The sequence below is a fragment of the Prionailurus viverrinus genome, chromosome F1 (genome assembly GCF_022837055.1).
Source record: "Prionailurus viverrinus isolate Anna chromosome F1, UM_Priviv_1.0, whole genome shotgun sequence".
In the NCBI taxonomy this organism is placed as follows: domain Eukaryota; kingdom Metazoa; phylum Chordata; class Mammalia; order Carnivora; family Felidae; genus Prionailurus; species Prionailurus viverrinus.
This window is the reverse complement of record NC_062577.1, coordinates 36,890,205-36,913,264: the sequence shown is the minus strand read 5'-3', so window position 1 is coordinate 36,913,264 and position 23,060 is coordinate 36,890,205. Positions and strand designations below refer to the sequence as shown.

Genomic DNA, 23,060 nt, shown 5'->3' with positions numbered 1-23,060 from the left:
TTGCCTACATCTTGACTTAAGACATCATCTAAGGGGCACCTGGGTGGCTCAGTTAATTGATGTTCCAACTTTAGCTCAGCTGGTGATCTCGCAGCTTGTGGGTTTGAGCCCTGCATTGGGCTCTGTGCTGGAACCTGCTTCAGATTCTGTCTCCCTCTCTTTCTGCCCCTCCCCTGCTCATACTCTGTGTGTCTCTCTCTCAAAAATAAATAAACATTAAAAAAAAAAAAGACATCATCTAAGTTAAATGCATGATTAATGCAACATCCCTTTAAAGTGTCCTAAACTTCCCATTTTGCAGTTTACATTAGGACTGCTTTTCTGGAGGTTAGTTTATATCAAAAGGCTTAAAATATGCACAGAGCATTTGAGCTACCAATTATAATTCTAGAGATATTTTCTATGGGAATATTGTGGAATATGGACTAAAGATGAGCAAAGATATTCATCCTAGCACTGTTCATAGTAGTGGAAAAATTGAAACATTCTAAATGTCCAGACAGGTTAAATAACATATTCTATTCGTAGAGAGTGCAATCATTAAAAATGATTTTATAAAAATGGAAAGATGCTCAATATTTATTCACTTAAAAAAAAGTTGTAAAATGTAAGATGATACTTCCTTTTTGTCAGAATGTGTGCATAGGAAAAAAACCTGGAAGTGTTAACAAAGTATTATTTCTGGGTGATGGGATTGTGCGTGGTTTTTTCCGAAGTCTTTGCTTATTTGTCTACAGTGATACTTATATGCAGAAAAGTAAAGCTCTGCAAAAACCAACAAAAATGAGGTGACCTAAATTGCATCAAATATCAGTATCATCAGTATCACTGGAAGCAAAAAGCATACTTGAGGTAACGTTATAGAGTGTATCAATACGTGGTTACTTTAGTTGAAATATATTTTAAAATAAGCTAAAGTATCTTTAAACTCACTCTCATCATTTAGTTGGAATGTTATTTGCTCCATTTTAAGTTAATGTGAAATTTAAATTCACTTTTATGATTTTTGATAGATCTTTTGTTAATATGCTAATGTGAAAACTTTTTACCTCTGCTTGACTCACATTGTCAGTCACCTGAGTGAGATGTTGCCCTTTTTATGCAGATAACACACATTAATTCAGATTATTAGAGTATGTTTAGAGTTTTTCTGAACCCTTAGAATGGTTCTAGGATGGTTCTCTGTTTGACAATAAATCCTATGCCTTTTTTCTTTTTGAAGGAAAATTAATTTTTAAAGGGAGACTGAATTAGTTTGTGTCTTAAACTACATGAATATTAAAGAATATGATAGAAATTCATTTTAGTTATATATAACCAGTGTCTTCAATAGATGTGATCACTGTTACATTCTTTTAAACTCCTGGCTATACCCACTCAGGGATGATTGCTTCTTCCACATCTTTATAGCTTTAAGTAAGGGCCAGCATATCTGGAATTTTACTCTAGTTTTTTGCTGGAAAAAAAAAATTGCTGAAGCCACAGTATCACATTTATTTTTGAAGCAGCTATTTGCACTCATTAGCTACCAAAAACCATCCCTGAATATCACATGCATAGAAAATGACACCTGGCTCAAGAAAAGGTATCTGGTACTTGGTAGAATGTAAGTGGGGTAGAGATGTCTGGAATTGAGAAAAGTGTAAAGTTTGCTGAAATCTTTAAGAACTCTTGTTAGAATCTTTCTAGAAAATCTCAGTGGGCTCTTTAGAGACAATTCATGCTGAACTCCACAGCCACTATTGACTAACTTATAGTTAACTAGAAGCTACAACAAATTGTAAGGCAATTGAACTAGACTTTTTGGTTTTTGTGTAGTCTCTTCTTGCTGAGTTTTTTTTGCCTCTCTGTTCTGATTACATGGTGCCCCTGGAGGGCTGTTTGGCTACTTTGAAGAGTCTCATTTGGCTCTTAAGTCATTTATGGTAAGATTTGCCATAGGGCCCTTTCCTCAAGGATATGTGGTTTAGCTTTTTGAATCTTTCCGTCTCTATTAATTTCCTTGAAAGAGAGCTATCTTCTCTTCTCACCATGGTTGTTTCTCACTTTATTTCTTCCTATTAAATTTATTTAATATCCTCATATAGAGATTGGTCCTTTAGGGAAGAGAAAAACATAAAACATTTGACAAAGAGTGTATCAGGGTATTGAACTGTGTGGGACAGATCTTATCTGCGGGGCTAGAATGGCCAGACTGCAGAGAAGAATGAGGATTTGAATCCAACCTTCCCTACAAGGGTTCACTAATGTTCTTCTATTAACTTCCTTCTGTGCAATGGGTTCTACCCAAGAGATTTGTAGATTGTAAGTAAATTAAGATTCTATGAGGGGTGTGGGGGTGGGTGAGGAGAAAGAAGGAAGCGCCAAATTACACCTATGTAGTGAGTTCCTTTGGTTTTCTTAATATTCATTAAAGGGGGGGTGCCTGGGTGGCTCAGTCGGTTGAACATCCAACTTTAGCTCAGTTCATGATCTCACAGTGTGTGAGTTCGAGCCCCGCATCGGGCTCTGTGTTGACAGCTCAGAGCCTGGAGCCTGCTTTGGATTCTGTGTCTCCCTCTGTCTCTGCCCCTCCCCTGCTCATGCTCTGTCTCTCTCTCTGTCAAAAGTAAATAAACACTAAAAAATTTAAAAAATATATATTCATTAAATGGATTCATTCAACAAATAGTACCTAACACAGTCCCCCTCCATCACCATTTGAAAGTTTGTTTTATGCCACTTTGTTTTTACAAAAGACCTACATTAGTACTTGAAAGACCTACATTAGTACTTGTTTTCACCAACTGAGATAAGTCTGAAGAGGATTTTCATTTTTACAGAATGGCAATTGTTTCTTTGCTATAGGATACTTGAGCTTAGGAGAGGTTTCATAGGAACACTGTGTTTTCGGAGAGTGGGGGAAACTTGTAACTTCCTGGCACTGTTTGAGGTCCTGGTGCTACAGTGGCAAACAAAAAAGTAATGTCCTTGCCATCTGAGTGGTATAGCTAGTATCTTTAAAGCTGGTTTCTGAGTAGGGTATGTATTTAAATACTTCCATGAATAATTACTCCAAAATGGTGCTAAAGAAAACTAAGATGTTTTGGGGACCCATCTCGTAAGTTGTCACAGAGGACCACAGCTTCCCATGAACTCCTGGGCTGGATGGACCAGTCACTGGATATGACTTCTATCCTACTTCTCCGATGCTCTACTTGATATAAGCTAAGTCCATAACATTTTAATATTCATCATATACTTCCTGGAACACCCATATTACTCATGTTTCTGAGAATAAACTTTTAAACCTGGGTTGAAATGTAATCAAGGTGTGAAAATGTTCATGTTTTTTGACTTGTTAATCCCAGTCCAATAATTTGCTTGCTTGCTTGCTTGCTTGCTTTATTTATTTATTTATTTATTTATAGTTTATGTGAAAGTGAGAGAGAGCATGAACAGAGAAGAGGCAGAGAGAGAGGGAAAGAGAGAGAATCCTAAGCAGACTCTGCACTGTCAGTGCAGAGCCCATCATGGGACTTGAATTCAGGAACTGTGAGGTCATGACCTGAGATGAAACCAAGAGTCAGACACTTAACCAACTGAGCCACCCAGGTGCCCCCCAAGAATTTGTTTTAGACTTTCTAGTAAACTGTATCTTTAGTGTTATTTTTGATGGTGTCCCCCAAACAAAAGAAAAATGCCCTATATCCCACAGAAGGAGCATTTAAAACAAATCACAAATTTTATCAGATGGTATATTTCACCACTGAAAGTTACAAATGGAAATGTCTGCTATATATGGAAACATATAAAGCAAAAAAGACATAATTCTAAATAGCATGTATAGTATAAAGGCAATTTAAAATTATGTTCATGTATTGATAAGGAATGAAATATTTGATATGGTGCAATGACAGTATTATTCCATTAATCCTTTCCTTCTTTATGCTAATTTCCTTTACTGTTGCTATAATATTTGCACAAAGGTAAAATAACTGAGTTAATAATATCCATGCTATACCTGGTTTTGGAATGATTATTGATATAGGCAAAAACTGTATAATATTGAACCCAGTGTATGGGAAGGTGATGAAAACAAGTAAAACAGCTAAAAATGAATGTTGAACTTTTATGCTTTCTTAATTTTTAGCTAGGCTTTAAGTTACCATGATAATACCATGACCTATCAATGTGTAGCATGTCTGAATATATCTCAAGAAGGTTGATCTGGTGTGTATTCATCTAGGTTGTTGGGAGTCCCATTTTCTTTCTTTTTTTTTTTTTTTTAATGTTTATTTTTGACAGAGAGAGAGAGAGAGAGAGAGAGAGAGAGAGAGCATGCGGGGGAGGGGCAGAGAGAGAGGGAGACACAGAATGGGAAGCAGGCTCCAGGCTCCGAGCTGTCAGCACAGAGCCCAACGTGGGGCTGAACTCACAAACCGTGAGATCATGACCTGAGCCGAAGTCAGACGCTGAACCAAATCAGCCACCCAGGTGCCCCGGAAGTCCCATTTTCAACAAATGTGTGGATTGATACCAGCAGAATCTTTTCACCCTAAAATTATTCAAAGTAGACTTGTGCCATAGACGTGATGCACCCAAGGAAATGGACTATATTGCAAAACCATGGAATAATTCAGGGAATGCAAAATAAATACACTGCAGTTAGTTAGGCTAGGCAGTAAATTTACACCTAGATTCAATTTCACAGTTACTGCTGCTAAGAAAAGTTCCTGTTAAATAAAATCTTTTCCTAGGAATCCAGATATAATGAAAACTAGAGTATCCTAAAGTTACAGGTTAAGACAAAATGAAGAAATTAAAATGTCTTTGATAGAGAATCTACAAATTCACCATTGAATTAGTGAATTGAGTATTTTTACTATACCACTGATAAAAATAAGCATGGCAGGAGATTTATAGTTGCTTGTTAAATTGAATGGACTTGCAGATGATTTTGTAGCTGGAATCTTGCAGTTTTAGATACCTTAATGTTTAAAAACTTATTTTGGGAAATATAAGCCTCTTCTTATACTTGAGAGCAGTTTAAACTTTGAGCTGTCAAGATCTTTCTTAGAATCTGTCTGGAATGGGAAGGCTTGTATCACTTATCCATGGATAATATGTCAGTTACAATGCCTTTTACCAAATCTTAATTAAAAACAGAATTCCATATTGTTGTATAGCAGCCTAGGGCAGCAGTCTAAGAATAGTTTTACATATGCCTTCCCGTAGCCAGTAAGCAGCTATTTACCTCACCTTGGATCTACTATTCATTTAGTCACTCATTCATTCATTTTTAAGAATTTGAATATCTACTAGGTACCAGGCACTGTGTCAGGTGCTGGAATACACTGATAAACGAAGAGAGTCAAGGTTCTTGCTCTCCTGGAAGTAACATTCTAGTGAAGTAAGCAGAGAATAGCAAACAAGATAACCAGATTGTGATAAGTGCTACAAAGGAAGGACACAGGGTGGTGAGCTAGAGTAAAACAGGGGTGGGATATGCTTTAGACTGTAACCCTGGGAAGAGTTAAGATCAATCTTGGACTGTGTTTCAGTTCGTAACACTTCTAGGAACAGCCTCTGAGTCCATTAGTCAACTTGACCAAGAAACTTCTGAAACTCCAATATGATTGAATCTATGGAGACAATCTTTAGAATAGCTCCTATTTGGTTCAATTAACACTTTAGCCATGGTTTATTATTATTATTATTATTGTTTATTATTTCTGAGAGAGAGAGAGAGAGAATGAGCAGGGGAGGGGCAGAGAGAGAGAGAGAGAGAGAGAGACAAGAATCCGAAGCAGGCTCCAGGCTCTGAGCTGTCAGCGCGGAGCCCTTTGCGGGGCTCCAACTCTTGAACCTTGAGATCACAACCTGAGCCAAAGTCAGATGCTTAACCGACTGAGCCACCCTGGCGCTCCTAGCCATGTTTTAAATGTGGGATCTGTACTTAAATTTTAACACCCACTTTTTAAATACGGTATGTAGCAAACATACTCACTTCTAAGCAGAATCTTTTTAATGACTTAAGGCAAGTATGCCTGCCTCTATAATCTCACATTTCAAACTATGTTTTTATTTTGATGAGCTTTGTTCCTTTATTTGTGCATTCATTCATTTACTCAACAAATACTTATTGAGAACCTACTAGGTCCTGGAGATACTGCAGGAAACCAAATAAATAATAATCTCTGCTCTCATGTAGTTATAGTCTCTGGTGATGCCACATGGTTCCTTTTCTTTTTCATTCTGACTTAATAATACAGCATTAATATCACTTCTTAACTTAAGACCACATTGGGAAGGCAATCTTTATGTGATGTAAATAGACCTATTTCATGTTCTGCTGTTCTTAACACTTAAGCATTATTGTTATCAGTGATTTTTATTCTTTGGGATGTGGGTAATTTACCTTTTATTAAGGTAATTTTGCTATGTTAGATACTCAACTCTTTTGGCCATTAGAGTGCTTTTCTTTGTTTAGGAGCATATAACTACTTGTCCCTGACTGATTGTGCAGTCATGACATAGCTAGAGTAAAGATCCAACTTTAAACATTGTGAGATAAATCATTTCCACATTCTTGCTTAAGTGGCCATTTTAGTGTAGAGAAGCACATTTTCTTTTGAAAGCCAACGCGAGTGTCTCCTTGACCCAAGGTCTCAACAATTTTTGAGCAACATAGGTATGATGGTTTAGAAAGAGTTTGATAGATCAAAAACAAATGCTGTGAAATTTAAATTTTTTCCCTTTGAAGAATTATTGACAGAACATTCATTTGAAACAGTATATACATACATATATATATATATATATATATAATGGGGTCTATTTTTATTTCTTATTATTTACTGACATACCAAAATGGCCATGTCTGAGTTTCCTAAGCATTAGCTTAGCAATTGCATGACTTCTCTAGACAGATTTCTGAGTTCTTATGAACATTTTGGTCTCAAGGCAGTGAAACAAATCAGTAGAATTTGGTAGGTTTTTTATTTTTCCCTTTTAATGATTAGATAAGAACAACTCTGTCTCCTTTCGTGTGTGAACATTGATGACCAATATCTACATGAACGCAGAGTGCAAATAGTCAGCGTTCAGGCTCATTCCCCACACGATTTGTGGGGTGATTCACTGCTTTTGGTAGCAGATGCAAAGCAAGAAGAGAGGCCCCACTCTTTATTTGCCTGTGAAAGGCTGGGACGTCCAGGTTCACTGGGTGTGAAAAATCTGTTTTAGAGAAAAAAACATCAAAACAAAGTCCTCGTAGCTGTGTACTTTTCTACCTTTGGAGCTAGGATCCAAAGTCCAGTCTCGATAGGACTTACTTGCCTTCCAGAGGGCAGGGGTAGCTGCAGGGGATGGTCCCAGAGCTTTGCACAAACTGGGTCCTCTGTAGAAATAGTAGGAGCTTGGGATACAGAATAACACAACCAGTTTCTTTAGGAGAGGGAGTTCCCTAGGGGCGGAGCCATGTACCTGGTCAACCTGACTGTATCCTGGACTCCGGTGAATCTGGGTTGACTTTGGACAGGTAAGAGGGGGTTGAGGCAATACTGATGTGAGTATTCTGTCGGCTGTCAAATGTTGGACAAGTACCCTGCTCCCAATTTTTAATGGCTAAATATTTTGAAATAAGCTGTTTATAGTTTTAAAAGTATTTATGTACTGCCTTATTTATATAGAGCATAGTATGGAGCATTGTACATATCACTTTTTTCTTTTGAAATTGATCAAAACAGTAGATCAACATTACCAAAAGCTAAGGGAAAAAAGCGGGGGGGGGGGGGTGGTGGTGGTGGAAATAACCCATTATCCTACCTTCTGTTTTTTCTGCATGAAAATAGATTTGAGAGCTGTAAGTGTGGTTCAGTCAGTTAAGTGTCTGACTCTTGATTTCAGGTCAGGTCATAAGATCAAGCCCTTCGTGGGATTTGTGCTGGGTGTGGAGCCTGCTTAAGATTCCCTCTCCCTCTCTCTCTGCCCCTCCCCTCCTCGCACATGAACTCTCTCTCTCTCTCAAAACAAACAAACAAGATTTGGACATGGTCTCAATCATAATGCACATATAATTTGTATTCTGCTTTTTTTTTTTTAAGGTTTATGTATTTAGGGGCGCCTGGGTGGCTCAGTTGGTTAAGCATCCGACTTTGGCTCAGGTCATAGTCTCGTGGTTTGTGAGTTCAAGCCTGCGTCAGGCTCTCTGCTAACAGCTTAGAGCCTGGAGCCTGCTTCGGATTCTCTCTCTGTCTCTCTCTCTCTCTCTCTCTCTGCTCCTCCCCTGCTTGTGTTCTGTCTCTCTCTCTCAAAAATAAACATTAAAAAAAAATTTTTTTTATTTATGTATTTATTTTTGAGAGAGAGAGAGAATGTGAGAGAGAGTGAGTGGGGAAGGGGCAGAGAGAAAATACCAAGTAGACTCTGCACTATTAGTGCAGAGCCAGACACGGGGCTTGATCTCACAGACTGTGAGATCATGACTCGAGCTGAAACCAAGAGTTTAGATGCTTAACGGACCGAGCTGCCCAGGCACTCCTGTGTTCTGCTTTAAAAAAAAAAAAATTGTTTTTTAATGTTTTTATTTTTGAGACAGAGAGAGACAGAGCATGAACGGGGGAGGGTCAGAGAGAGAGGGAGACACAGAATCCGAAGCAGGCTCCAGGCTCTGAGCTGTCAGCACAGAGCCCAATGCCGGGCTTGAACCATGTACGTGAGAACATGACCTGAGCCGAAGTCGACGCACAACTGACTGAGCCACCCAGGCACCCCTCTTCATAATTCATTTTTAATGTCTGTGTAATATCTCATTAGAAAGATGTACCATAACTAACATTTTCCCTATTATTGGGCATCTAAGTTGATTCACATTTTGTAGTGAACATCTCTTGTGGGGTGGGGGGCGGGGCGGGGATCATTTCTTAAGATCAGTTCCAGCAGTAAGATTACTGTGTCAAAGGGAAGAGACATTTTTATGACTCTTGATACACATTGTTAAACTGTTTTACAAAAGGTTTGACCTTCTTTGCACAACTTAAAGGTGAATCATCAGCCATGATCCAGGGCTTACATTTTGGACAGTTAATTATTATTTCCATATTAGGCAGAGAGACAAGTTCTGTGCACATTTGAACTTCTTCTAATTGCTTTCATTACATAGAGCTGACTTGTCGAGAAAAATGTCCTGGCTGTGAGACATTCCAGACAACAGAGCCATCACTTTTGAAAAGTTTGGACCAATCCCAATTTTGTAATCAGTTCCCAGGGCTGTTCATATTTCTTTTGGCAGAGATGTCTGTCTCTGTGGTCAAATGCAGCTGAATGGTTGAAGTCACAGGGTGAGCTGATCAAGGTGCCTATTTTAGCATTAGGTTGGCAGTCTGTGGCCAGGTGTCTGGGTATTTTGAGAGAAGTCATTTTGAAAAGTAATTTGCAATTCATAACCGTGAATAGTATCAGAAGAGTCATATGCAGGTCCTCTGTGGAAATTCTCCCCCCTCCCCTTCCCTATACCAATTGGAAGATAATCATTGGGTTTTGGTGGAAACACACGACATGCAAGGAAGTCAGGATGCTTTAGTCCTGGCCACACATCTCATGGTGCCTGTGCTTTGAGCTGGGTTTCCCCCTCTGACAAACAACAATGTTGGAAGCAAGAGTCCCAAAGTCCCTAAAATTTTTTAGGTTCTCTGTCCAGTGGATGACTCCAATTGTATCTTCATTTTTAAAAAAAATGTTTATTTTTCGGAGGAAAAGAGAGGGCACATGTGCGAGTGGGGGAGGGGCAGAGAGAGAGGGAGGGAGAGAGAGAACCTCAAGCAGGCTCTGCACATGATTCAGGACTCGGGGCTCAAACTCACACACCGTGAGATCATGACCTGAGCTGAAATCAGAGTCAGATGCTTAACTGACTGAGCCACCCAGGCGCCCCTGTATCTTCATTTTTGTAGCCAAAGATGTAATTTCCCTATTCACTGGTGGTTCTGTCAGACAACAATGGAAAAGAACAGGATGTGAAACACAAACCAATGTTTATATTTTGACATTTCCACTAAAAGGTTTCATGGCATATATAATTAGAACTAATGGCTATAACTATGTTAACTACCTATGGCTTGAAATTACTGAGACCATCCCTGTTCCTCATTAATATGTTAAACATAAAACCAGGAAAAAAAAAATAGCACTCACTCACTCTTGTCCAGCAGGTTGAGAGGAAGTTGATCCAATCTGTGTAACTGGTCTTGAATTTACTGACCATTACTTTATTTGCTGACTGTAAAAATTCTAGCATAAAAAATAGCGTTCTCAGCAGCAACATTTTCAAACATGAAGGCCAGCGATATTTTATTTAGCATATTTATTTATTTATTTATTTATTTTTATTTATTTTTGAGAAAGAGACAGAGTGCAAGTGGGGGAGGAGCAGAGAGAAAGGGAGACACAGAATCCAAAGCAGGCTCCAGGCCCTGAGCTGTCAGCACAGAGCCCAATGTGGGGCTCAAACCCACAAACTGTGAGATCATGACCTGAGCTGAAGTTGGACGCTCAACCGACTGAGACACCCAAGTGCCCCTAGCATAGCATTTTTAAAATCTAAAAGCAATTTGATAAAAGAAAAAAAAAAACCCACAACTTTGGCCATTTAGGGGAAGAATAAAGGATACAGTCACTTTCTGTTAGCTCAACTGAATTATTTTTCACTTAGTCTCTTAATAATAGTAGCTATTCTCATTTTCTCCTATGAAGGCACAGTCAGAAGAGAGATTTAATCATGAAGTTTGTGGTCACTTTAATGTAGTTGCTCTTAGAAGGCTTTTCAGTTGACTATGGAAACTTCATCATGAGAGGCAAGGTGAAGGTCACTCTAGCTGAGTTCGAGCAGTTTACTTAACCTGTCTGCTTCTCTACTAGTAAAATGGGTTGTTGTGTGGATTCAAGCTAATATAGTAAAAGCACCGAGCTACTCTCTTGCACATGAGGATGCTATATTTAGAGAGGAACCCAATTCTCAACCTCTCCCCAAGGGACAGTTGCAGGAAAGTGCTGGATGTCAGGCCTGAAGGGTTGAGACAGTTTGAAAGTTTGAAAGCAGCTTTTAGCATCATAAAGCCATCCATATTCTTTCATCAAATTCAGCTGTTTTGTTTTTTGTTTTTTTGAATGCCTATGATGAACCAGGTACTAGGGGTACTATTGTGAACAAAACAGAAAGAGGTCCTGCCCTGCTGAGTGGACAGACAATAAGTAAACAAACAGGATTCACCAGATGGAGATAAGTGCTATTAAAAAAAGAAAAAAACAAAACAAAAACAAAAACAGAGTAGGAGATAAGATAGAGAGTGATAGGATGGGAGGGATGCTGTTTTGGATAGGGCTTTCGGGTCAAATAAGATCAGCCTCTTTGACCAGAAGACATTGGAGCAGTGTTCCTGAAAGAAGTGAGGGTGCTCTGAACTTGTGATATGAATCCTGGGCAGAAGATATCCCAGTCAGAGAGAACAGTACGAGCAAAGGCCCTGAGGCAGCAGCATGTTTGGTATGTTCTACTAAAGAGGCCAGTGTTGTGGCTAGAATGGAGTAAACAAGGAAGAGAATGGGACTAGGGACTGAGACCACAGAGCTGGGTAGGGTGGCTGGATCATATAAAGCCTTGTACATTAAAATAAGCACATTCTTTGGCTTTTATTTTGAGTAAAATGGAAGCTAAGGAGATTTTTAAAAAATATATTTTATTTACTTTTGAGAGAGCACAAGCTGGGGAGGGGCAGAGAGGGAGGGGCAGTGAGAGAGGGACAGAGGATCTAAAGCGGGTTCTGTGAGCCCGATGTGGGGCTTAAACTCATGAACTGCAAGGTCATGACCAGAATCGAAGTCAGGTGGCTCAACCGACTGAGCCACCCAGATGCCCCAGCCATGGAGATTTTTGTGCAGAGAAGTGACATCACCTGACTTTAAAGAAGATTTTTTAGTGTGATATAGAGTCAGGAAATGGAGGATAGGGTGGATGGGAAGAGGTCACATAGAATTGTGCTTTCCAAAATTGTAGCCACTAGCCATAGGTGGCTATTTTAATGTAAATCAGTTATTTAAAAATACGAATTCATATTCTTTTTTTTAATTTTTTTTTTTTTTGAGAGAGAGAGAGAGAGAGAGAGAGAGAGAGAGTGTGCACGCGTGCAAGCAGGAGAGGAGCATAGAGAAAAAGAGAGAATCCCAAGCAAGCTCTGTGCTGTCAGCACAGAGCCCAAGGCAGGACTGGATCTCACGAACGGTGAGATCATGACCTGAGCCAAAATCAAGAGTCAGATGCTCAACTGACTAAGCCATACAGGCACCCCACAGATCCATATTCTTAATTGCACTACCCACATTCCAAGTGCTCAATAGCCACATGTAGCTAGTGGTTACTGTATTGGACAGTGAAATAGAAATAATTTCCATCATCACAGAAAGTTCTGTTGGACAGTGCTGATGGAATCTTAAAGACCTTCATAGAGTCTTTGGCTTTTACTCCGGGTAGATGGAAAGCCGTTGGAAGATTTTAAGCAAAGGAGGACATGCTCTGAGTTATGATTTTGAAAGATCACTAGGGTTGCCATGTTGAGAATAGACTGTGAGGGGCAAAGCTCAGAGACCATTAATTATCTAGTTGGGAGATGATTGTGTCTTGGTTGGTTGCAGTGGTGATCATGAGAAATGGTTGGATTTTGAACATAGTTTGAAGGCAGACTCGGTAGGCTTTTCTGATAGAATTGATGTGTGATTTGAGAAGAAAGTGATAAAAGTGTTGTGGCTGAAGATGACGGGAGAGAACATAAAACACAGGTGGAAGGATTGAACACACAGAGGAAGAGTCCCATTCATCATGAACTGGGAGACAGAGCAGGGCTGCGGCTGGAAGAAAGAGGTCTGGAGCGCCCTCATCTGAGTACTAAAAGATGGAGAGGGAGAGATAGGTGTGCCGAAACTGTAAGAATGGTGGAGAAGATTCCAAGTAGTTATTGGAAAGGGCCCATTTGAAGTTGGGGATTATGAAACCACCTACTCTTTTGATTCTCTCCAGCAGAATATGACTGCTTGCATACAAGCAAGGGGGAAAGAGATGAGTGGGTTCATTCAGGGCTGATGTTTTCCTGGATGGATTTGTGACAAGGATATTATAACATGGAGTCAAACTTGATAAAGAGGAGAGTGAAAAAAGCAGAGGGCTGATGAATTGGGAGGAAGTAGAGGGATCAGCACATTTTCTTTGTTTCTTTTTTTTTATTTCTAACGTTTATTTATTTTGAGAGAGAGAGAGAGAGCACAAATAGGGAAGGAACAGAGAAAGAGAATCCCAAGCAGGTTCCGTACTGTAAACGCAGATCCCGATGTGGGGTTGGAACGCATGAACTGTGAGATCATGACCTGAACCCAAACAGAGAGTCGGATGCTTAATCAACTGAGCCACCCAGTGGAGCCACTAATAGTTCTAAGAACAGTTGCAGCTGTAGACCATGCAAGTTAGAAGGAGAGATGCACGTCGAGGGGTGCCTGGGAGCCAGCAATTTCTCAGATGGATGTTTCAGGTGACAACAAGTTCCAGCCTTTGGAATCTATGCAGCTGTATCTTCATTCTGGGCTGACTTGCTATGTCCCGGGATTCCACATAATCTGATCTCAACTGTGGATCTCATGTAGGCGGGTTTGGAAACCAAAAGCCCAAGAGCATGGCTGTGGGGCCTACCCTGCAGTTCCAGGCCCATAGCAAATAGGCTGTGTAACCATGGACCTTGAGGAAATGAACTTCATGGTCCCTTCCATCTCTCATCTGTGACTGTATGGCCTCATTATAATTACAGTCTTTTTCCAAACACTGACCTTCAAGATGGACCCTGGGGGATTTGCCTATGAATAATATGCAACTTGGGGTGCCTGGGTGGCTCAGTCGGTTAAGCATCCGACTTTGGCTCAGGTCATGATCTAGTGAGTTCGAGCCCCGTGTCAGGCTCCGTGCTGCCAGCTCAGAGCCTGGAGCCTGCTTCTGATTCTGTGTCTCCTTCTCTCTCTGCCCCTTCCCTGCTCATGCTCTGTCTCTATCAAAAATAAATAAATGTAAAAAAAAAATTTTTTTTAGATGCATCTCTATCAAAAATAAATAAATGTAAAAAATAAAAATAAACAAAAATAAGCCTGGGTGGCTCAGTCAGTTTAGCAGCTGCGTCTTGATTTTGGCTCAGGTCATGATCTCAGGGTTCATGGGATCGCGCAGGATCTGATAGCACAGAGCTGGCTTGGGATTCTCTCCTTCTCTCTCTGCCCTTACCCTGCTTATGCTCTTTTTCTCTTTCTCAAAATAAATAAACATTAAAAAAATATGCAACTTTGCAAATATTTATCTGCTGCTTCTTGGAATATTAAACTCTTGGAAAGCTGTCTTCTGGGTCACATGACAGAATGTTGGCCATGTGGTCACCTGAGCCTGTGTGACAGGAATTCTATACCAGCTGCATCTGGATCTAGGTGTCCTTCAGGCCCTACTCTCTCCAATGCTCTCCACCTAACAAGCATTTCTCCCTCTTTCTCTGTATCTCTCTCTATTTTATTTTATTTTATTTTATTTTATTTATTTTATTTTATTTTATTTTATTTTATTTTATTTTATTTTATTTTGTGTCGCCTGGTGGCTCAGTCGACCAAATGTCTGACTTTGGCTCAGGTCATGATCTCACGGTTCATGAATTTGAGCCCCACATAGGGCTTTGCCCTGACAGTGTGGAGCCTGCTTCAGATTCACTCTCTCCCTTTCTCTCTGCCTCTCCCCCTCTTGCTCTCTCTCTGTCTCTCAAAAATAAACAAACATTTAAAAATATATAAATTTATTTTAAGTAATCTCTAAGCCCAACATGGAGCCTGAACTCTCCACCCTGAGACAGGGAGTGACATGTTCTACCAGCTAAGCCAGCCAGACACCCCGCATTTTTCTCTTTTAATTGTGTTAGTGCCTCATAGGAGAGCTCCTTCAGCAGAAGTGATAGACGCTGTTGCTCTCAGAATCGAATGCAATATTGTGACCTGTAAATTCCTATGACCATTTCAACATTTTGTTGATATTTATTCAGGAGAGATTCCAAAAGGCAAAACTGCCCCCTCCTTTCCCCTCCTCCTCCTCACCAATCACTCTAACCTCTCTCTCGGGCTGTGAGAGTATTAAGAACAATCTAAGGTAAATTTTTAACACGATAGTCTAGCTTGGGCTTTGTAGGCTTGGCTAAATGAAGTAAGTGGTAGTTTTTAGCCAAAATAACCGGATTGTTTGGACAAGTTTTCTCCTTTGAGTTTTCTAGGGTCATTGGAATGATCTAACTACCTTACCTGCTATTTGAACTGGCTGAGCTCTGGAAGGACAGAAAACAAAAGAAGGGTGTTGAAATGCAAATAGACAGCTCTAAATTCCAGTCCCGGGCTGCCAAAATAGAGCCAAAACTGACAAGGAGGGTCTCCACAGAGGTCTGTGGAAAGCTCTAGAAAAATCTCACAAGATGTATTCCTTTTCGTGAATTGGAGTCCTCCGGTAGGTAAGAAAAACAAAAACAAAATAAAAACAAACAAAGGATTTCATACTTGGAATTTGCTCAGTACCAGTTGAATAGCTAATTGTTTCTTGTTTTCATCCCCCGACACCCCTCCTTTTTTTTTTTTCTGCCTGAATAGATAATCCTTACAAAACATCCATTCATTCTACAAGTGAAAATTTCAGGAATACTCGATACTGACCTTGGCAAGACTAATGGACCGAGATTGAGTGATGGATTTGTGTGTGTTGTGTGGCTGATGTGCGTTTTGGTGTTTTGTATGCTAGTTTAAGGAACATTTAAGCGATTGGATAGAAAAGATTTATGACATCTTAATTAATGAATATGATGAAAGCTTCAACTTATAGATGAAATGATAAGATATAACATTATATTTATAGCTTATTTTTGAGCACAAATTTGATTGTGTTTGTTGTTTCAAGAAAGGACCTGCTGATAATTAATGCTAGCTTTCCAATGTGACCACTTTAACTGATATGTAAACAATTATTTTTTTTTAGGAAAATAAAATAAGGGGGCAATACAGCCTAGTGAAAAGGACACACAATATCAGATTCTTAGTTTTCTATATTAAATTCGGGCTCTTATTTGACTTCTGCTCTGAACTGGCTGTGTGACTTTGAATAAGTGATTAAGTTCCTTTTTTAAAAAACATATAAAATTGGAATGAGAAATATGTGATGGTGAAAAAAATATTTGTGAAGGCGTTTTAAAGTCCCAGGAGGAAAGCACAATCAGAAACCACAGTCAGGTTGGCTTTTTCACTGAAAATATCTGATTTTGTCAGTAAACCTACATTTTAGTATATTAGTTTTTTTTTTAAGCCATTTAATTTCAAGTGCTTACAAAATCTTCAGTGTGTTAATGGAAAGAAACGCCATACACTCCGGATGGCTACATAGCAACTTTATTCGGGTAAAATAATCTCTTAAATCCTTGTATACAGAGTCACTAACTGTTGGCTTTATAAGGTCAGTTTCAGCATACCAGCCCTGTGGCTGTTAGGAGCTGAGCGTGTCCAAGATAGCATTAACTCGAACAAACACAAACAGCAAATCGTTTAAACAGTACCAGTTGATCTGTATGTAAACCGGTCTGAAAAGAGGATTCCTCAAAAAGCTCACCAGCAAAGTTACGTTAGTTACGGAGATTGTTAGGTGGTACCCGTGGAGGTTAGCTATGCCTTATTAAAAAGCAGAGGTTAGAAAATGGAATCTTAAATTCAGATACTCAAACAATTTTAAAGGCTACAACTTGCAGGCCAACCTTTATTTCTGACTGCTGACTACTTTTGAAGGAGAAAACTTTGGAAACTGATATTCTGGTTCCCAGGTCCTCAAAGAAGCGAAGTGAAGAAGTAAATTCTGCTGGGGTTAGCAGAAGCCTTGCGGTTTTAGGAACGGAGGATGCCAGGCTCCCTGGGTTCTGAGTTCCAGTTATTGACTCTGTCCGTGAGTCACCCTGACTAGTCACCCACTGTCTTGTGTTTCCTTCTTTAGGGAAGAGCTAAGACTATTGACTTTTTTTTTTTTAAGATTTTATTTTTAAGTTATCTCCACACCCAACGTGGCTCGAACTTACAACCCTGAGATCAAGAGTTGCATGACTGCACCTACCTACCGACTGAGCCAGCCAGGCGCCCCAGACTATTGACTTTTTCAGAGGTTGCAAAACACATTATAAAAGGATAGGATGGCACTAAACAAACATGTAATTATGAAATATTAGAGGGGGTACATATTAATAAAGGCAAATGCATTCCTTTTTTATTTTTTTATTTTTAAGTAATCTCTACACCAACATGGGGCTTGAACTCACAACCCCAAGATCAAGAGCCACATGCTGTACTGACTGAGCCAGGCACCACTATAAGGGTAAGTGGATTCTTTTGAAAATTAGAAGTTGATAATCTTTATGTAAGAATAGGGAGTTTGACTTCAAAATACAGTTTTATGTTTGAACATTGTGAATTTGGGTCCTTGTTTGCTCTGTTAATCTATGTTGCTTACTGAAAGGAAACTGTTAACAAGTTGCCTTACTGGAATGGTTAATTGCTTGTCAGGGATCAGAATCCCCCCAGTCCTTCTAGAAACGTGTATTTAAATTTAGTAACCTGACTTTCAAAGAGGGAAACTAATATTTATTCATTGAGTGGAGGGCACTGAGTATGGGTTTCTGTATGTGTTGTAAACAAACCAAAAGTACAGAGTGAATCCTCTAGAGACCAAAAGTACAGAGTGAATCCTCTAGAGACCAAAAGTACAGAGTGAATCCTCTAGAGACCCTAAAAAAGTTATTTGTTTGTTTGTTTTGAAGGAAATTGAGGCACCCATTTTTTTCCTCACTTTCCCAGGACCACTATTAAGCACCAGCTTGGGTTTTGAATTCTGTCTTCTTGCTGGACATCAAGTCGAGGCCTCCTTAACACAGCAAAGCTTTCAAAAATGGAACCCAATGTTTGTTAGTTTTCTTAATGGTGCCTCTCATAATTAAAAAAAAAAAAAGTATAAATTTGAACTTTCCATCCTTTCAGACTTGTTTAGACCCTCTACCAATCTACTCAGTCCTGAGAGCCCTTCAGGCTTTCCATCAGTGTCTAGCATCCCTTTTCTGATTCCAAGTGATGGACTATATTCTCATCACCCCAAATTAACAGCTATTGTTATTTTTGTCATATCTGTTTCGATTTTTTAATGACATAAAACATTGGAGATAAGGTCAAGTTTCCTTTGAATACTAATTCGACTTCCATTTCTTCCTTCTGTCCTCACCTCATAGAACCCCTGTTTAGTTTGATATGTGCTTTAAAAATATTTTATATATGGGGGCTCCTGGGTGGCTCAGTCAGTTGAGCATCCGACTTTGGCTCAGGTCATGATCTCACAGTTCATGATTTCAAGCCCCACATCGGGCTCACTGCTGTCAGCACAGCCTGCTTCAAATCTTCTGTTCCCTGCTCTCTCTGCCCCACCTCCACTCATGCATGCTCTTTCTCTCTCTCTCAAAAATAAACGTGTATGGGGCGCCTGGGTGGCGCAGTCGGTTAAGCATCCGACTTCAGCCAGGTCATGATCTCGCGGTCCGGGAGTTCAAGCCCCGCGTCAGGCTCTGGGCTGATGGCTCAGAGCCTGGAGCCAGTTTCCGATTCTGTGTCTCCCTCTCTCTCTGCCCCTCCCCCGTTCATGCTCTGTCTCTCTCTGTCCCAAAAATAAATAAACGTTGAAAAAAAAAATAAACGTGTAAAAAATATGTATTTTCTATATGTTTATGGCACCCATAATTAATATGTAGTATTGTTTTATGATTTTAAATACATATGAATGGTTCCATGTGTACTTATTTTTCTATGATTTGCTTACTTTCACTGAATGTTTTTTGATATCTATCCATGTATCCATATATACATATATCTATCCATATATATTTATATTTATACTTATATATAAATATACCAGATATAAATTATTTATAATTTCCTGGTATTTCATGGTATGAATAATACTATATTTTATTAATCAGTCCATTAGTGGATATGGGATCTTTTTATATTAAAATTTTATTTTATTTTATTTTATTTTTTTACAGGATCATTTTTTTATTTGCTTATTTATTCATACACAACACAGACTATTAGGGAGATATGGATTGTTTTACAATGTTAGCGAACATAAACAATGCTTATATTATTTTTATCTATGTCAGATACAGGTGTTAGTTTTTTAGGCTGGATACTGGCATGTAGAATCACTACATTTTAAATATGCCAAATATCACTTTCAAGAGATATCACCAAATTGATTTTCAACTGTTTGAAACTGTTCCCTAAATACTCTTAACACTTGTTAGACTTGCTTGCTTTAAAATTTATTTAAAAACATTTTTTTTTCTTGTGATAAGGACTCTTAAGATCTCTTAAGCAACTTTCAAATATGCAATACGGTATGGTTAACTATCTTCACTAAGCTGTACATTACGTCCCTATCGGGCTTCTTAATTTTTGCCAATTTTAGTGTAGCCAATGGTTTTCTCTCGGGTTTTCTAGCTTCCTTTCAGTTCATTATATTTGCAGTCCTTCCCTAAGGACCGATCTGTTCAGAGGCTCTCTGGGCCAGACACTTCAGAGGCTCTCCACTATCTGCTCAATCCAAACCGCGGCGGCCCCAGCCAGACGCTCTGCAAGCAGCCCGCGTAGCCTCCTCTGTACGTGCCTGGCTGCACCAAAATGAGCTACTCACCATTTTCTCAAATGCAGCTCTTGTTTTTCTGCCTCTGCAACTTGATCACGCTCTTCTGTGTTACTTTATTGATTCAATAAATATTTAGTGAGTTCTTTACTTCCTGCCAGGTGCCGAGAATGTAAGGGTGAACCAGAAAGGCAATATCTAGGCGTGCACGGAGCTTACGATTTCTAGCAGAGGATGGGAGGGGCAGAAAGAAACCAGTAAAAACAAACAAACAAACAAGATCATTTTTCATAGTTGTAAGTACTATAAAGAAAGCGAAATGGAATGTTCATGTGACTTTGTGTGGAGTTGGGTGTGTTGGGCAAGGGGCTGGGGCGGGGAGTCCAGGGTACGTGGTTCATATCGGCGTGGGAGCCTTAGAAGGGCAGGTGCTCAGGGAAGGCTTTGCAGAGGAGGTGATATTCCTCCTGAGACGAGCCATATGAAGCTAACTCACAGCCCAGGCATGTTGCTCACCTGGAGCTGCTTCTAGGCAGGGATGGCCCGGGTGCACTGAAGAACAGAGCTGCTTCTGTGGCTGGGTGGTCAGGACTAGGGGAGTGGTTGATGCCAGAGGAGGCACCTTGCTGGTGTTCTCTTCAACTGTAGTTTGTCCTTTAGATATATATTTATTTACTTTTAAAGTAAACCCTACCCCCCACATGGGGCTGGAACTCACAACCCTAAGATCAAGAGGCTCATGTTCTACCAACTGAACCAGCCAGGGGCCACTGTAGTTTATCCTTCCTTTCTTTCTTTCTTTCTCCTTTTTTTTTTTTTTTTTAAGTTTACTTATTTACTTATTTTTGAGAGAGAGACAGAGAAAGGGAGCCAGTGTGAGCAGGGGAGGGGCAGAGAGAGAGAGGGAGAGAGAGAATCCCAAGAAGGCTCTGTGCTGTCAGCACAGAGCCCCACACAGGACTCGATCTCACAAACTGAGAGATCATGACCTGAGCTGAAATCAAGAGTCAGACTTAACCGACTGAGTCACCCAGGTGCCCCCTGTAGGTTGTCCTTCAAAGCCATGATCAAATGTTCTTTTTATACCCATGCCTGAGCCTGCCAGCTGAGAGCCATCTTCTTGGACCCCCATGGCACAGTGGAGGTCCCTCTTATGGAACTTTATGTGGCACTTTGGGATCTTGGTGTCTGTTCTTCCCAAGAGCTAATTTGCTTTCATTTTGAAATTTTGTTTCTACCTTGTAGGGGGCAATATTTTATTTTACTTTATTTTTTTAGGTTTTATATTTTTAAATAATCTCTATACCCAATGTGGGGCCCAAACTTACAACCTCAAGATGAAGAGTCTCAGGCTCTACTGACTGAGTCAGCCAGGCACCTGGCCAATATTCTTATCTTAGATTGAGGAAAGTAGAGGGAGAAAAGGTACAATGCAGAAGAAGCCTGTCCTTTCTGATTGAGTCACTTTGGAAGGGCCTGAGTTTCGGTGAAATAAACTTCCCTTTAGTGTACCTAAGCTAATTTTCACAGTGGCTCATAAAATTAATTTACTTTTCTTTAATAACTGTTAAGACCAGTTGGAGTTCCCAAAGTGACATTTTTATCCCACCTAGGTTTTTTTTGTCAGAATATCAGTTATTCATTGCTATTAACAATTAATAAACATTAACAATCTTGGTTTGTTTACTTTTTTTTTAACTGTAGTAGTTTTTTTTTTTTTTTCTTTTTAATGTTTATTTATTTTTGAGAGAGAGAGACAGAGACAGAGACAGAGCATGAGCAAGGCAGGAGCAGAGAGAGAAAGACACAGAATCTGAAGCAGGCTCCAGGATCTGAGCTGTCAGCACAGAACCCAACAAGGGGTTCAAACCCACGAACTCCAAGATCATGACCTGAGCTGAAGTCGGACACTTAACCGACTGAGCCACCCTGGTGCGCCTGTTTACTTTTTTTTTTTTTTTAAGTAATCTCATGGGACTCAAACTCATGACCCTGAGATTAAAGATTGCATGCTCCATGGACTGACACAGCCAGGTTCCCCAACAATCTTGTTTTAGATGCTGTGCCCACTCTGAGCTTCAGCTTTTTATGCAGAAGTGATGGTGTGTTATCTGCAACGGGGACCTTTCTCCAGCTCCACCAGCTGTTGAGGGCAACATTGTGTGCTTGAGACTGATATGTGTTTCATGTGGTTATATCCCTTTATCTTCAGGATAATCTTTGAGTTGTGAGTTAGATTTATTTTCTAGATGAAAAAAAAAAAAACAAACCAGGTTCATAGAGGTCATTTTCTGTTCCCAGGTTACAGAATTAGCAAATAGTGAGCTCACATTTAAATTTGGGGCTTCTGACCACTTCTTTGTGAAGCTGCCATGCTTTAAATAATAATATAGCAGACACCAACCGCTTGCTATTTCCAGATACAACCTGAACCACTGTGCTCTTAACCACTGTGATGTGCTGTTAATCTCTTCTTCCTTCTTTAAGTCTCATTTTCTCTGAGCATTTATCAGACAGCGAGAGGCAATTCATGGAGGAGGGAAGAGCATGAACTCTGTCTGGAGCTAGATGGTTTGGGTCAAGGGCTTCTCGAAAAGCTTACTAGCTGTAAGCTAGTAAAATCCCTGTCTTGTTCTTCCCTTGTTACCTAGCAAGTAACTAGGGGCAAATTACTTAACATCTCTATAGGTTGGTTTCCTTATTTTTAAGGTGAAGATAATAACCATATTACCTCATTGGGTTTTTGTAAGGATTAATGGGATAATGCCCATAAAGGGCTTAGAAGGAGCCTCCTGACCCCTGGAGCTAGCATGGGCCTCCCACAGGCACTCAACATCTCTGCCCTCTGCCTACTTCCCTCTGAGTGGTCTTCCCACAGTGGGTGGACTGCCTTATCTCCCCAGTGACAGTGTGAGCTCTTGCTGGCTTGGTCTGCTTGTTCAAATCTTAGGCTCCAGGGCAGTGCCTGGCATGTAGTTGGTGCTCAGCGTGCATTTGTAGTATGTGTTTCGGATAAACCTGAACTACAGGTTCCATTTTGAACAAAATAATCGCTACTCTGGTTTCCCGTCAATATGCCCTATGAATTAGCGTTCCCCGAAATTCCATTTCCAGGGCTTCAAATGTGCTCTCAAATGACTCATGAATCTGCTCTTCTGGTTCTGACCATTTTTAAAATCTGTGTCTCCAACTACCTATTGGAAAGAAAATCCTGTAGGCATCCCAAACTCTACATGTTCAAAACCAAACGCACTGCCTTTTCCTTCAGACACAGGTCTTTCTTCTGTGTCCCCAGCCTGGTTGATGACATGTG

The 23,060-nt window shown here is 39.9% G+C and overlaps 1 long non-coding RNA gene across 1 annotated transcript in view; it reads right to left on the bottom strand.

Moving 5' to 3' along the window:
* LOC125155643 (uncharacterized) overlaps positions 1-19,925 on the bottom strand; it is a 40,349-nt gene extending 20,424 nt beyond the window's left edge. The window contains exon 1 of the long non-coding RNA XR_007148292.1: positions 19,799-19,925. This is a non-coding gene — a long non-coding RNA (uncharacterized LOC125155643). The remainder of the gene's footprint in view (positions 1-19,798) is intronic.
* Between the last annotated feature and the right edge of the window lie 3,135 nt (positions 19,926-23,060).